General features: G+C 39.5%; 1 protein-coding gene across 2 annotated transcripts in view; it reads left to right on the top strand.

Annotated features, from left to right (window-relative positions):
• LOC109955790 (E3 ubiquitin-protein ligase Midline-1-like) overlaps nt 1-13,198 on the top strand; it is a 56,755-nt gene that overhangs the window by 12,900 nt on the left and 30,657 nt on the right. Inside the window, exon 1 of one of the 2 annotated variants that reach the window (XM_020592269.1) lies at nt 2,880-3,113. The exons of the other annotated variant lie outside the window; for it this stretch is intronic. The gene's annotated coding sequence lies outside the window, so the exon portion shown is untranslated. Of the gene's footprint in view, nt 1-2,879; nt 3,114-13,198 lie in introns of those variants that run through there. 2 annotated transcript variants of the gene reach the window in all.

Below are 13,198 nucleotides of genomic sequence, written 5' to 3'. Positions count from 1 at the left end.
ACACTAGAGACGGCAGGGCAGGATAACGACTAGGGTGCTAACAAGGACTAGAGAGAACAAAGACAACCTTAGCATAAACTTGATAAAACAACATAACCACTGGCCTGAAGACAGAGAAAGAACTGTCAGGGGAGTGACTGGTGAACAGTGTATAAGTATGGAGGAGACTAATGAGGTGCAGCTGGTGAGTAATCAGGGAAGCGGGGCAGGTGTGTTGAATAGTGTAATCAGTGCAAGGGCTAGGCTAGTGTGAGGAAGAAGAAGAGAGGAAGGGGGAGCTGGGCAAACCTGACAGTTTTGGTGTACAAACTCCATTTCATATCTTAGAGCTTAAATGGTAAAAACTGATTTTAACTCCAAAAGACTATCGATTTGAAATTTCATAAATCTCTGTCTGTGCTATAATTAAATGGTGCATTCACTTTTGGGCATGCTTTCTGCAACTAATAAGAACAAACAGTTTCATTTGATGCATAAAACATTTAATTTTGGGTCTAATTCCCATTTCTGGCTCAGTGATTGTGCAGTCCAGGACACAGGATGGAAATTAAGTCGTTGCAAAGTAAGAACCATGTTCTACATTTCCGACGTGAGGAGTCACTCCCTAAGGGCACCATGTTACGGATTATTTGGAATCTAGCTACAAATGGTCAGCTGGATTTCAAAGCTTCATATCACACAGACTAAAAATCTAAATAATGGTTTGGGCTTATATAATTGTTTAACTTTATTCTGCTTTTAATTATGGGCAGTCGCCAGGACTAGGAACATCATTGACAGTTCATCAGATTGTTTTCAGTGAGACAGCTAGTGAATACCAAGGATTTTTGATCAGTGTGTAGTTACAGTGGGGCAGCTTGCCTTGTGTGGGAGGGTAAATGACTGACTTGCATCTTGGAGATTAATTTAAGCTGCTCTCCTTGTGAGTTGCATAAAAATGGGGGTTATTTTTATGAGTTGGGACTATAACAGCCGAAGTGTCGAGGTGGAGGGAGCGAGGGAAATACAAGAGGGAGACGTTAAAAATTAAATCGCTGCTGAGGATGTGCCATGAATGCAAAAGTAAAAACAGCTGAAAGTTAATATATCAAAACTGAAGAGAGGCCTTATTTGAAAGGCTCATAACTAAGACATTTCCAGTGTATTACCTTCATAATTCGTGATTTGCTTTCATTTTAACTTGCTGTTGATGGTGTTTTCTGTTTACATCCAGCTCTTCCTCCATATTTGCCTGATGTCTTCATATATTCAGGATAATTGATTTCAGCAACACAAACTCCATTAGTAACAACTTTGCTTTGAGTTTCTACAACAGGTATACTGTTCTAACAAATTGATGAATTGCAATGTGTTCTCCAACCCCAGATCTAAAAAAGTTGGGACGGTATGTAAAATCTAAATTAAAATAGTGATGTGTAAATCATCTGTGCCCTGTTTTACATTGAAAGCAATACAGCAGCACATTATTTGATGTGATACCTCATCAATTTTATTCTTTGCTGTTCTTTTTGTTTATTTTTTCAAATTGACAATGCCACATTTATTTTATATGGAATAGATGGTAGTGAAAGATTCTCATGCTAATGACTTGTAAGTATTCATGTCATCAAAATAGATGTAAAATTAATTGGTCACGTGAAGATTAAAATACTGACAACATGGCACCATCCAATTTCCATTTATAATGTATTTACACAGGATATTTCTAGACATTTGCTTGATTTTAAATCACTTCTGTATTACCAAGTGCCAAGCTGGATATATTCGAGCTTTCCCACTTGTCATTACGAATCGGATGTGGACACGAACCCTACTGACAAGTCAATAATTATAACTGCAATCTGACTTGCACCTGCTGCTGAAGGCTTTTAATGCAAAATATCTGCAATAGAATCAAAATTCTAACAAAATATTTGACTAGCATTATTTAGTTAATAAAAACAGTATTTCTCCTAAAAAGACTTTCAGAAGAACAGTGGTGAGTAGGACCTGACTGTATTGTTTTATTTTGTATTGTGCTACTGCATCATGTAAACCCCTTGATGATTTTCCAGAATTTTAAACATGTGATCATAGTTTCACTATATGTCTGTACAAATTCTCAGTCATCCAGGTCGTAGTATGCTAAAAAAACTTAGAAGAAGGCATCTGGACGTAGTTTTAGGTAGAAGACACCTTTCATCCAAGAGGCATCAGAACTGGTGAAGCCTCTTGGATGAAAGGTGAAATGTCTTCTACCTAAAATTACGTCCAGATGCCTTCTTCTAAGTTTTTTCAGCAGTTTCACTATATGTAATACAGACAGTAATTGATATTCCAGAGTGATGTGAAACTTAGCAAGCAAGACTGAAGAAAGGAGATTACACTGATGCATTAAATGCATGTTTATATGTAAAACAAGGTTCTATCAAGCACATGAGAGACAAATTCCTAAGACTCACACAAAGCTGAAAAATGACCAAAAAATGTATAGCCATTTTACGTGAACACAGAAATAACACTAATAAGATTGTAGTGTAGGCAAGGGGACACCTGACCTGACATTGCTCTGCCTGCATAGCCACATATGAGAGAACATGCCGACATGAATCCCAAGAACAGGCAGACATGCCAACATGTTTAGTCACAGAATGTCTGTATGACACATACGACTGCAAACTCATACTTGCACACAGGCAGTCCAGACTCCGCCCCCCAAAGCCTCAGTGATTGGCCTGCTTTGAGGCAGTGCAGCCTACTGACAGATCCGAATACAGGGAACCAGGCATGGTGGGATGGACTGAGAAGAGAAGGAGGAGGGGAGATAGAGAGGGGGCGGTGCATTAGTTTGACCGAGCTCTCCCTCTCTCTCTCTGCTGGGTCAGGATAGAAAGGCTTATACAGGCAGTGGAGGAAACATGTCATGAGAGGTGATGACACAGCCACAGAGACATAGCCACATCCTCACTGACTCCCAAGTTCATTACTCGCCACTGCTTCTGCTGCCGCTGCCGTTACTGCGTCCCAAAGAGGAGAGGGGGAGCCAAAGATAGATCTCCGTTCTCTCCCCACCTCTCTCTCTTCCTCTCTTTTTCACTTTGTTTGTGGATGATGGGATGTTAATCATGTGGAAGGTAAGCGGGGATGAAGAGAAGGATGATGAGGAGAGGGGAGCTTGCTTAGTTTTTTTTATGTATACTGTATTAGGGGCCTGTCTCAGTGGGAGTTCGGGTTTGTCTTAGTTTACTTAAGTCTGTGAGAGTCTCTAGGGAATTCCCAAATACTTTCAGCCTCTATCTAAGATCAGACTTTATTCTCAGTGGAAATGGAATCATTGAGTGCCAGCATTACTGGAATGATAATGATAGAGTGGTGGCTTCGGGACTCAGCCAGTGAGTGTAATGGAGCCATCTGTATTATGGTCGAGGAGAAACTTTTGCAGGAACAGTTTCTGATTTAATAACAAGAAGTCTAATTTTACCATGTGCAGCATATTATTATGAATGACTGATTTAATCCTGATTACTTTAAATCATTCTTTGTGTTTTGACCAACTTAAGCTTCACAGAAACTTAAATTTTTTTGTTTTAGCTTCCTAAGATGTGCAGCCAACTTGAGCAGATATGTGATGAATTTTCTGAAATGTTTTGTTTTGTGACGTATATAGGGTAAAGGTTGCAGGTATTGACTTTTGAATATTGACCAAAGAAGTACATAAAATTCTGTGTGCATGTCTGTTTTGGGTGACCCAGATTCAAAGAGGCAATGTGTTTTTTGGTGGTTGCTTGAAGGCCAAGACAAAGACAGGACACAGGATCTTGAGAGATATTTAAAATGTGTGTGTACTTGAGTGCTGAAATTGTGTTTGGCTGGGTGGATGTTAAAATATGAGTGGCCTTAAATGTACTGAATTGTTGGATGTCTTTTGGGATTCAGAGGGAGCAAATTTGCATGTAGCTGGATGGGACTTTTTCTAAACTTAGCATGTGTATGTAAATGTAACACAGCTGCTAGATTATACATCCACATGAGTGCACCATTCATGTTTGTATAACTGTGCACTTTTAACGATGTGTTTTTATGAGCCTCTCAGAGGTCAGATTATTTAATTTCACATCATCTCGTGTGTGCTGCAGTACGTGTAGTACGTCTCTGTGCAAGTGTGTACGCATCTCATGCGTGCAGAAGCATGTGTGTGACAGCTGGCTGCTACAGGCTCAGTACCACAGTTGATCCCTGTCACCTGCTATGGGTCGGAGGTATCAACAAAGTTGTGGTCCAGTGTTTGATCTGCTTGACTAATGGAAACTCGTGAATGGGAGTCCACTGTAACCGCCAGCTTCCGTAGATTTTAGGCCTAAAAAGTCAGTTTCTGCGCAAAAAGGTTTTTGAAAACGTTTGCAGAATATTGATTTGATACTATAATGTGTGGGAGTTATGTATAGTGCTTTGTTCTTAAAAAAAAAATTCATTTATCAGTAAAAAGTTGATTAAGCCACACTTTTGATGCATATAAGTTTGCCAAATCCCACATCTGCTTTGAGAAAAAGGCTTTGTTTGAAGCTTGGTTTGTAGCCGTCACGATGCCGACCATTATAGCAACAATAGTATTGTTGCAGTTTCATTTCCTGTTTCCCCTGACATGTTTTAGTGGCATTGGCAGCGTGGGTGGGCTTGAGAAAAGCATCTTACTACAGCACTCAGATATTTGTCCCACCCCCCAGCCTGCAGATTGACTGTGGGAACCATGTAGTCAAATATAGTAAAAGGCATTATTATTATTATTTCTTTTCCTGTGTGGGATGCTGTTAGTAAACTTTGTAAGGGGGGGGTATGCACTCTGATCTCTGAAAACCACAGGAGTTGCCTGAGTGTTGCTGCTTCAATCACAAGGAGAAAATGTTAGCAGGAAAACTTTGCTGCCTGTTGCTGATGATAACATTAGCTGCAAAAAGAGCTTCATCTCAGAATTGGGAGGTATAGCTCATGAGACTCTTATCTCTTCCTAATTGGTTAATTTGATCTTCAAAGCATCAGCAGGCACCCACTTCAGGCACTCGAGAGGCAAACAGTTAATTGCTAACTAAACATTCTTCAAAAAAATGACAATGACAGACTCCCTCCATCCTCCATCTGTCACTATTCCAGTTCAGTTCACCCCAATGTGTTTTTTAATCACAAACCAAATAAGATGAGGGTGCAAAGTTGCCATGGAAACTTCAGAAACTGTGATAATGAGCACAACTGGTTCAATGAGACTTGGCAGCTTGTACAGTCCTGTGGAGAGGGTAAAAAAACATTTGTCAGGAGCCACTACAGTAGGCTATTTTAGTGTGATATTAAGATATATTTATATTTATAATTATATAACATATATATGCGACCATCAGAGCCTGGCTGCTTGCAGAACTGTCCACAAAGGTGACAAAAGCAAAGCTCATGTTTATTGAAGCCTTTGACAGAAACCTAACCTTTGTACAGTTTTAAATTTGAAAAGCTAAATCATCACTGACAGCTCGAAAGTGCTGCCTGACAAAAAGCCCTTCACAGGTGTCATCCATGGTTTGGTTTTAGGTATTGTTCTCCTCAGATTGTGAGTCTGAATGTCATGGTCATTTGATATGTGGGTGTAGATAATCTGCTGCAAACCAGCAGATGGTAAAAGTCAGGTCACATCATTTTGGAGTTTGTGTTTCGAGCGAGGGCTCTTGAAAGTTCAGTGTCATGTGGTTTGACATTAGTCCCTTCCTGATTCAGTGTGAACACAGATCACATAAAGGCCCACTTTGCTCTGTAATGTCATTGTTCATAAAAACCTAAAGTCCACTCTAATGTCTTCTAAACTTATGTAGGTTTTTATTATCATTTTAGACATGTTCAAGCTGCACAGTGGTAATGTGCATAAATAAATCAATAAATCATTTGTCTATAATTAAGACATTATTTTCATTAAAAGCAAGTGGAAAAAAATCTACCAGTTTCTTGTCCCAGTAATTTTAAAGAACTAAATGGATCTTAATATTGAAAACACTGAAATATTCTTTGATGCACTGCCATATTTCACTTGCTTTAAGGACCCAAATCCACTCAAAAACTACTGAGGTGGATACATGTCCCAAAAAGTTCACTTTAAATGAGAAAATCGGCCCTTGGTACATGACTTTATTGCACCAGAACTCTGTTCCTACATGCTTACACTATCTTACCGCAACTTTGCAGCTGTCTGGAACAGCTTTCACGTTGATACCATTTCATTATCCAATCAAAGTTGCTATGATAATTTGGTACTTCAGGGAATAACCACTTTAATCACTTATCTCTGCTAGGGGACCCTAAGCACATGTTTTGAGGCAACACTAATGCATAACGGAGCAACTGTGATCATAGAAAGAGGCATGAGCTAATTTTGTATTGTCATAAAAAGAAAATATAACACATGTGGGCTCACTAGTGAATGCTCGATCATCCCAAATGACATTCCCAAGGTTTCTTTTTTCTATTTTCATGCAAATAAGATTTAATGAGTGAGTGAGAAGTTTCTATAAAGTAAAGACTTTGAAGAACATCATGTTCAGCTTTGAGTATCTGACAGTAACTGATGCTTTAACCTGTTGCAGTGCAGCAAAATCCACCAGTGTGGTGCGTTCTTCAAGCTATAACAAGGGATTGTATATGAATTATACAAACGTACAGGAGGTTGGAAAAGAAGCAAAGTATTGTATTATTTCTCTTGAATCCGCTTTTTGGTAAGCATCTTTTATTTCCCCAACTAATTTTAATTTATGTTTTAGTACCCCTCACTACTCAAGTAATTTTCATACAGAATTTTTTTCAACAAACAATACAGTCAGTTTGTGTTTGTGTGTGTGATCGGTGTGAAGATCATGTACCCTGATGAAATACAGTATGTCCTTGACAACAACAGATTTGTTTTTGTCAGCCATAATCTCCTGCCCCCAAATATCACATCTAATTCCACATTAGGCCCTGAACCAAATCTGGGTCACAAGCAAGATCCCAGACAGACCCTGCAATGCGCGCGCACTCACACACACACACCACAATTATAAATGTCACCCATTTATCAAAAGCACTAAAAGCTTCAGCATCCCAGACTATGACCAGCCAATCCTGTTAGGTGTGACTGACTGCTTCAGAATATGAAAGGCTGTGATTGGTCACGGCCAGTGTGGTAGGAAGTGGATTAGGGATCAGGATAGTAGGATGTCTGGGATTATGCATGTGTGGCAACAGTTTGTGTTGTTAACTTGTTAATGACCCAGAGAATGCAGCTTCATACTGTACAGACAGAGGAAGGGGAAGCTGACGAAGAGGTAGAGGAGAGGACATAAGAGGAGAAGAAAGGATGTGGCAGGATTAGAGAAGTTTTGAAATCTAATTCTCCTTTGAATTTGGCATCTAAAGCTCCAATTCCTTTTATCTCAGGTTGAAAAATGGAGTTTGGTCTTCTTTAGCTCTAGCTGTGAGCTTGATCATCACCTAAGTATGCTTTTTCTTCTTCTGCACTAACTATAGATCCCCTACACCTGAAAGCCAGCATGCTGTGGTCTGCCCACAGTAAAATGTTTTTTTCCAGAACAAGCTTTACAAGATTTATGACATACTTCTTACAAGTACTCATGACAAATACTAAAACCAGAAAATGGTGAAGAGAAATATTTTGCCTTTCCTTCACATAGCATGGCCACATATCAGTGGCTGCATCTATTTGCAGCATAGGAGGTGATAAAATCCTTGTTTATTAGAAAAATCAGTTTGCAGAGGAAATTTGCTCTGAGCTTGAACCCGAAAAGACAACTTGTTCTCTGCAACTTTGTGAGGTCAAGGGTTAATGTGTCATAGTGCGCCATCAGCTGTTGCTATGAAAGCAGATTATGGATTTTGTGAATTGCAGATCCCATATGCAGTTGAGGATCTTAAAATTCTTCAACAGACTGAGGTAAACAAGGTGTCTAAAAGTTTACATGTTGGAGAAACAGAAAGGGATGATTAAAAAATACAAAGGGTCAAGGTAGTGTTCTGTAATTCACACAAAATGTCAATAATTTAGTTAATTTTTCACTGATTGAACACTGGTTCTTTCTGTTTGTCCTTACTGAGAAGTAGGTGATGTTTGTGAGCAAGTTTAAACATAATATTGAAGTTGCTTATATATTTGCAATTAAAGGCTTAAATATTGGAGGTAAGATGTGCACATTTTATTTGGCAAGTGACAACTAAAAACAAGATGCTGTGAGTGTGAGCTCAGGTTTTGATGAGATGTATCTTTGTTCTGAAAATGTGACATTAAAATGGCCAACAGGCAGATAGGATCCTGTTTACATTCTTATTCAGATGCTTTGCCCTCTTTCGCTTGGCTCCAACATTTAACTGTGTGCTTACTATTTTCTGCCTGAGAGCTGGATCAGCACAGTCATGCAGTGACACACACACACACACACACACATTATGTACTGATTATGTGATTCACACAGGTCAGTGTGGATGACCTACTTCTTGGTTCTGCTCCATGGACTGCCACAGCTGCTCACGTCAACTCACCAAATGGACCCTTCCTTCTACCCAAATGTGTTTTTGGAGGGCTTAAATTGCTGTAGGCTACTTACTATAATTACTTTTTGATGATTTTGTGTCATTTACTTGGACTAATCTGGCACCGGAATCACTCCCCACTGCCATGAAGGGGCACAGCTTTTTCAGCTCAATTTGCCAAGTGATGATGATGTTGAAATATTCATTTTGCTAACAGAGAAATGAAATAATATTTCCCTGAAGCAGAGGACAAACTCAAAAGCTTTTATTCTGAAAGCATCAGAAGAAGACACCGTGGGTAGCTCCACAATTATTAACAGAACACGAGCATTATGAGCAGCTCTATGTATTACGTCAAACCACAGGAGCCACTCTGCATTGCACTCTTGTCAAATCAGTTTTTAGAAAATGGGCAGAAAGTGCTCCAATGAAAAATTTAACAGGTTAAACTATGAGTGGAAGGAAATGCCACAACCTCCTTGGACCCAAAGTTAATGAAAGATTTAGAAGTAGAGCCCAAACTACTGGGGGACTCAAATATAAACAGGAAGAGAGATCAAACGTTGAAGGATTTAATTTCTGAAGATTACTAGTTGTTCTCGCTGACGTGCTTATTTGTTTTCCACAGAACCAGTGGAAACTATACTAACTGAAGAACTGAACACAAAAAGGTTCAGTTGCAAAAGGTTATTCACTGACATTTAAAGATCCGAGACCATATAGAGGGTTTTGTTTCAAAATAAAACATTTCAGAAGAGCATCAGGGCACTGACATTTGCACTCCATGAAATAGATATGCACTTGTGGTACACAGTCCTGCAACAGGCAGCAGAGAGGCAGAGGAAATGTCAGCAATAGAAAGAGAAGAATAAGATACAGGAATGTCATTCTGATTCTTCTACTGAACCGCATATCATCTAACACAAATTGTTGTCTGTATGGGAAACATCATAGGGATTCCATCCATGTTCAGGGATTCACAGAGGTTTTGACAAGCAACAATGTAAAATATAATTTTTGCATTATTTTCAAGTATTCATATTCATTCTACTATTTAGGCAGTTTGTTGGGTAAGAAAGTAATTTGTCACATGCAGACAATGCAGCAAAAAGGAAGAGGATTCTTCTACTGCTCACTCTGCTTTGTACTGCCCCCTACTGAACACTATTGGTACTGACTTTTCAGTGGCACCAGCACAGGAGACAAGCCTTTCACACACAGTGGCAGCCACGAGGCACAAAGTTATAAAATAGTGAAAAATCAACACCTTTGTCTGGATTTTATCACTGCCCTCCACCAGCCTGAATGCCCCTTTACCCCCACTCTCATACCTATTTTCTCTGCATCACTCTTCCTCCTCCTTCTCCTGCTCTGTCACCACAATGCATGGTTCAACAGTGTCACCTATGGTGCAGTCGGAGGCATCTCACCCTGTCTCACCTGCCAATCTGGATTTGTCAGACTATCTCAGTCTATTTGTAAGCACAAATTTTGGTTGGTGTATACGTTTGTCTCTATCAGAATGTGACAGATTTATTCTCTTTACCCTTCAGTGCCTCCAGGTTTCTCTCCCGTCTTGTCCTGTCAGCTCCATCAACATCGAACTTTCCCAGCTTTGTCAGGAACTTTTTTCTGTACTTCGGCAGCTTCTGGAAAATACTTGTTTATGCTATTTGCCTGACAGCCATGTGCAGGGACGAATTGCACCACAATGTCACTGTGCTTCATCAACTCGTATTTGCTTTATTACTATAGACTACAGTAGGTGCCATGCTTAATGCTGGGTACAGGCATCCCGTTTTGGCTCATATTGTGAGGCTAGAGAGATTAAAAAAGCAAACTGGAAACATTTGGATAGGAGCAGAAATGTTTGAGGCTATACATAAGGTACAAGTTGGGTGTTACCTGTGTTTTAAAGGAAATTAGCTGTCAAGAGTGTCAAGCCAGACTGAGCAGTCAAACCGAACAACAGCCCAAAAATAATAGGACACACTGAAGTCCTGACAACCTTCCAAGTTTTACTAGACCGTCAATAAGCTTCATTCTTTACTAACAAAATATCAGGAAACAAACACTTGAGGGAGGCTCTTTGGTGCTTTAGAAAACTGCTTTGTGTTTTGTGGATCAACATCTATTGACACGTAGGCCTCAAGTGTAAATCTGAGTGTGTGTGTGTGTGTGTGTCTCTAAGGATTTGCTGTTTACAGTTCCTCCAAACACATACCCATTTCTCTTCATTTGAAGCGTGGAATTGCTGAATCACTTCCATATTCCCCACTCAGTTTTTGTCCACTGTTCCCCTATATCTGCTCATATTTTTATTGCTTGAGCATCTTGTTTAGAAATAAAAGACTGATGTTTCTTTTTCTTGACTCACATCAGTTGATTTTCTGTAATAAAACTAAAATGTTCCTTGTGCTGCATATTTTTCTTCTATCCACTTTTTGCTTCCGCAGCTCATTTGCACTGCAAATGAATGTTATCTGGCCTCAAATATCACAGGTGACGTAAGTGCTTAGACTGCAAAGAGCTCAAGTGAGGAGAGCTTATCTGTAGCACTTATTTTCCTTTTTGTTGCCACGATGAAAGGGAAACCATGCATGAAGATTGTCAGAGAACCAGTAGGAGGGATATTCTGAGTGTGGCAGTCCACTAAGATGCACACAAGCCTTAAGCTCAGTAAACAGTGACATCTGCTGAGAGTACCACCCTGTGAGGATCAGAGTGGTTGCCCTTCCTGCCTTGTAAATGGATGCATTTGGTTATTGTTATCATGACTATCATGGGCTGTTGAATTGTTATTTACTGTTAATTTCAGATTTGACTGCAGAATTCATTTGCATGTTGTGCAGACTGAGGAAAAGAACATTTTTTTTAATCTAATCTTTGGCACACATGTTGTTCTCAGATCTCATCTAATCTTGAAAAGGTTTTCTTTTTGGCAAAAGGTTTTTTCAGCTGCTAAGCACCCATTACCTTCCAAATACTGACATTTGTTTTATTACCAGGCCTCGGGCTAAGGTCATACATGAAGAAAGGGCAAAGAAAACAGAAGCTGCATGCGGCAGTGAATTTTTAACTTTGAGTCAAAGGCTCAAAGCTATCTTCTGCACAGACTGATAAGTAATCTGAAACTCAGTGGAAGTGAAATAGGATCCAAGCCAGATTTATTAATGGCTGCATGATATTACTAATATTTGACTAATATTTACCAAAAATATATTTCTTAGTATTAAATTAAAACAAACATCTAGCTATGCTAGATATGATTATGTTTGCTGTCTTCTGTGCTAAGTTGCAGAACACACACCAACGACATCACTACTACACAAGAGGCCCTTCTTTGAACCAGAAGACGCACTGACATCATGCTGGGTCTGACTAAAAAAAGGTTCAGCTCTTCTGCAGGAGAAATAAATGAATACTTGCACTATGACTGCAGCTGCCACTTCTTCACCAGAATCTGTATCGAAACCACACCCACACTGCCACGGTGTTAAAAAATAAATGCCAGACGTTAGGTTCTTCGGTGCCCCTATTTTTATAGTTATGTTCAATGAAACTACAAATCTTCAAGGCAGTACTGTCAATGGTCAAGCTGCACTGTGGATAATGTAGGCAGCAGGTTCTAACTGTGAAGGAGAACATCTTTTCTTAACTGTCCATTATAAGCCTGATAGTTTCACTTCTCTTTGAAAAGTATTTAACAAAACTACAGCATTTGAAGTTACACTGCTGCAAAACTCATTAACCCAAGTGTACTCTAAACTAAAGCGTTGCTGCTTGTAATTACAGAGTCAGCAACATTTAACGTTGATTAGAGGGCTAAAATGGGTCAATAGCACATCCGCATGACTGAAACAGAAGCCATGTTTGGCCAGGAGTACACTAAAGAGTCAGTATGGTTTGTCTTCTATTTTCTCGGTTGTCTAGTGAGATTTTCCTCTTTGTGATGGATGGATGGTTGATGGCATATTTTCAGGGTGCAGCTGGGTGTGCACTCCAATGTTCAGTAGAAAGATGAGGCTGCCATACACACTATAACTTGGAAGATTACAAATTGTGTTTCTTTAATAGATTTGTTGCCATTGGTGAGTGTTTTAAGTTTGGCACTACACACTGTGTGGAAGGTCTAGGTGGCTGTTTTCTTGTTTCTCTTTATAAGTCCTTCACATCAGGGTATAATTATTCCATCATTCCACTCAAAGTCGACACCAATTATCACATCTTGGTTTGACTACCCTGTGCTATTTTGACAAAGCCAGTAAGAAAGGGGTTTGCATCTTCAGCCTACAGATAGGCATCCGAGTGACACACCCCCTTCATTATTCAATATTCTGTTCTGTCAGCAGCTTTGTCTGAGGAGAATTTAAACGTTGCAAGCATCTGTGGACAGAAGTGGAAATTTCAGACAGAATATTGTCAGTTTTTCAAAGATCTAAAAAAACGGAACTTTTTAAAAGTACTTTGTCTGGTGTTTGAAAATATCATTTTGCTTTATTTTCAGTTTTCACACAGACTTAGAAAATCCGGCACTTAACACACTGCCATTCTTTAAGTCCACACAGTGGTCTGCTCCATTGAGTTATAAGCCCTCCCAAGAAGGCAGTGAGAAGTAAGCTGTTTCACACCATTTAATCACAAATCCCCGTGCTTTCATTTTCCT

This window comes from Monopterus albus, unplaced genomic scaffold (genome assembly GCF_001952655.1).
Source record: "Monopterus albus unplaced genomic scaffold, M_albus_1.0 scaffold16.1, whole genome shotgun sequence".
NCBI classification, from domain to species: Eukaryota; Metazoa; Chordata; class Actinopteri; order Synbranchiformes; family Synbranchidae; genus Monopterus; species Monopterus albus.
The sequence above is the reverse complement of the archived record's forward strand: the minus strand, read 5'-3'. Positions and strand labels throughout refer to the sequence as shown.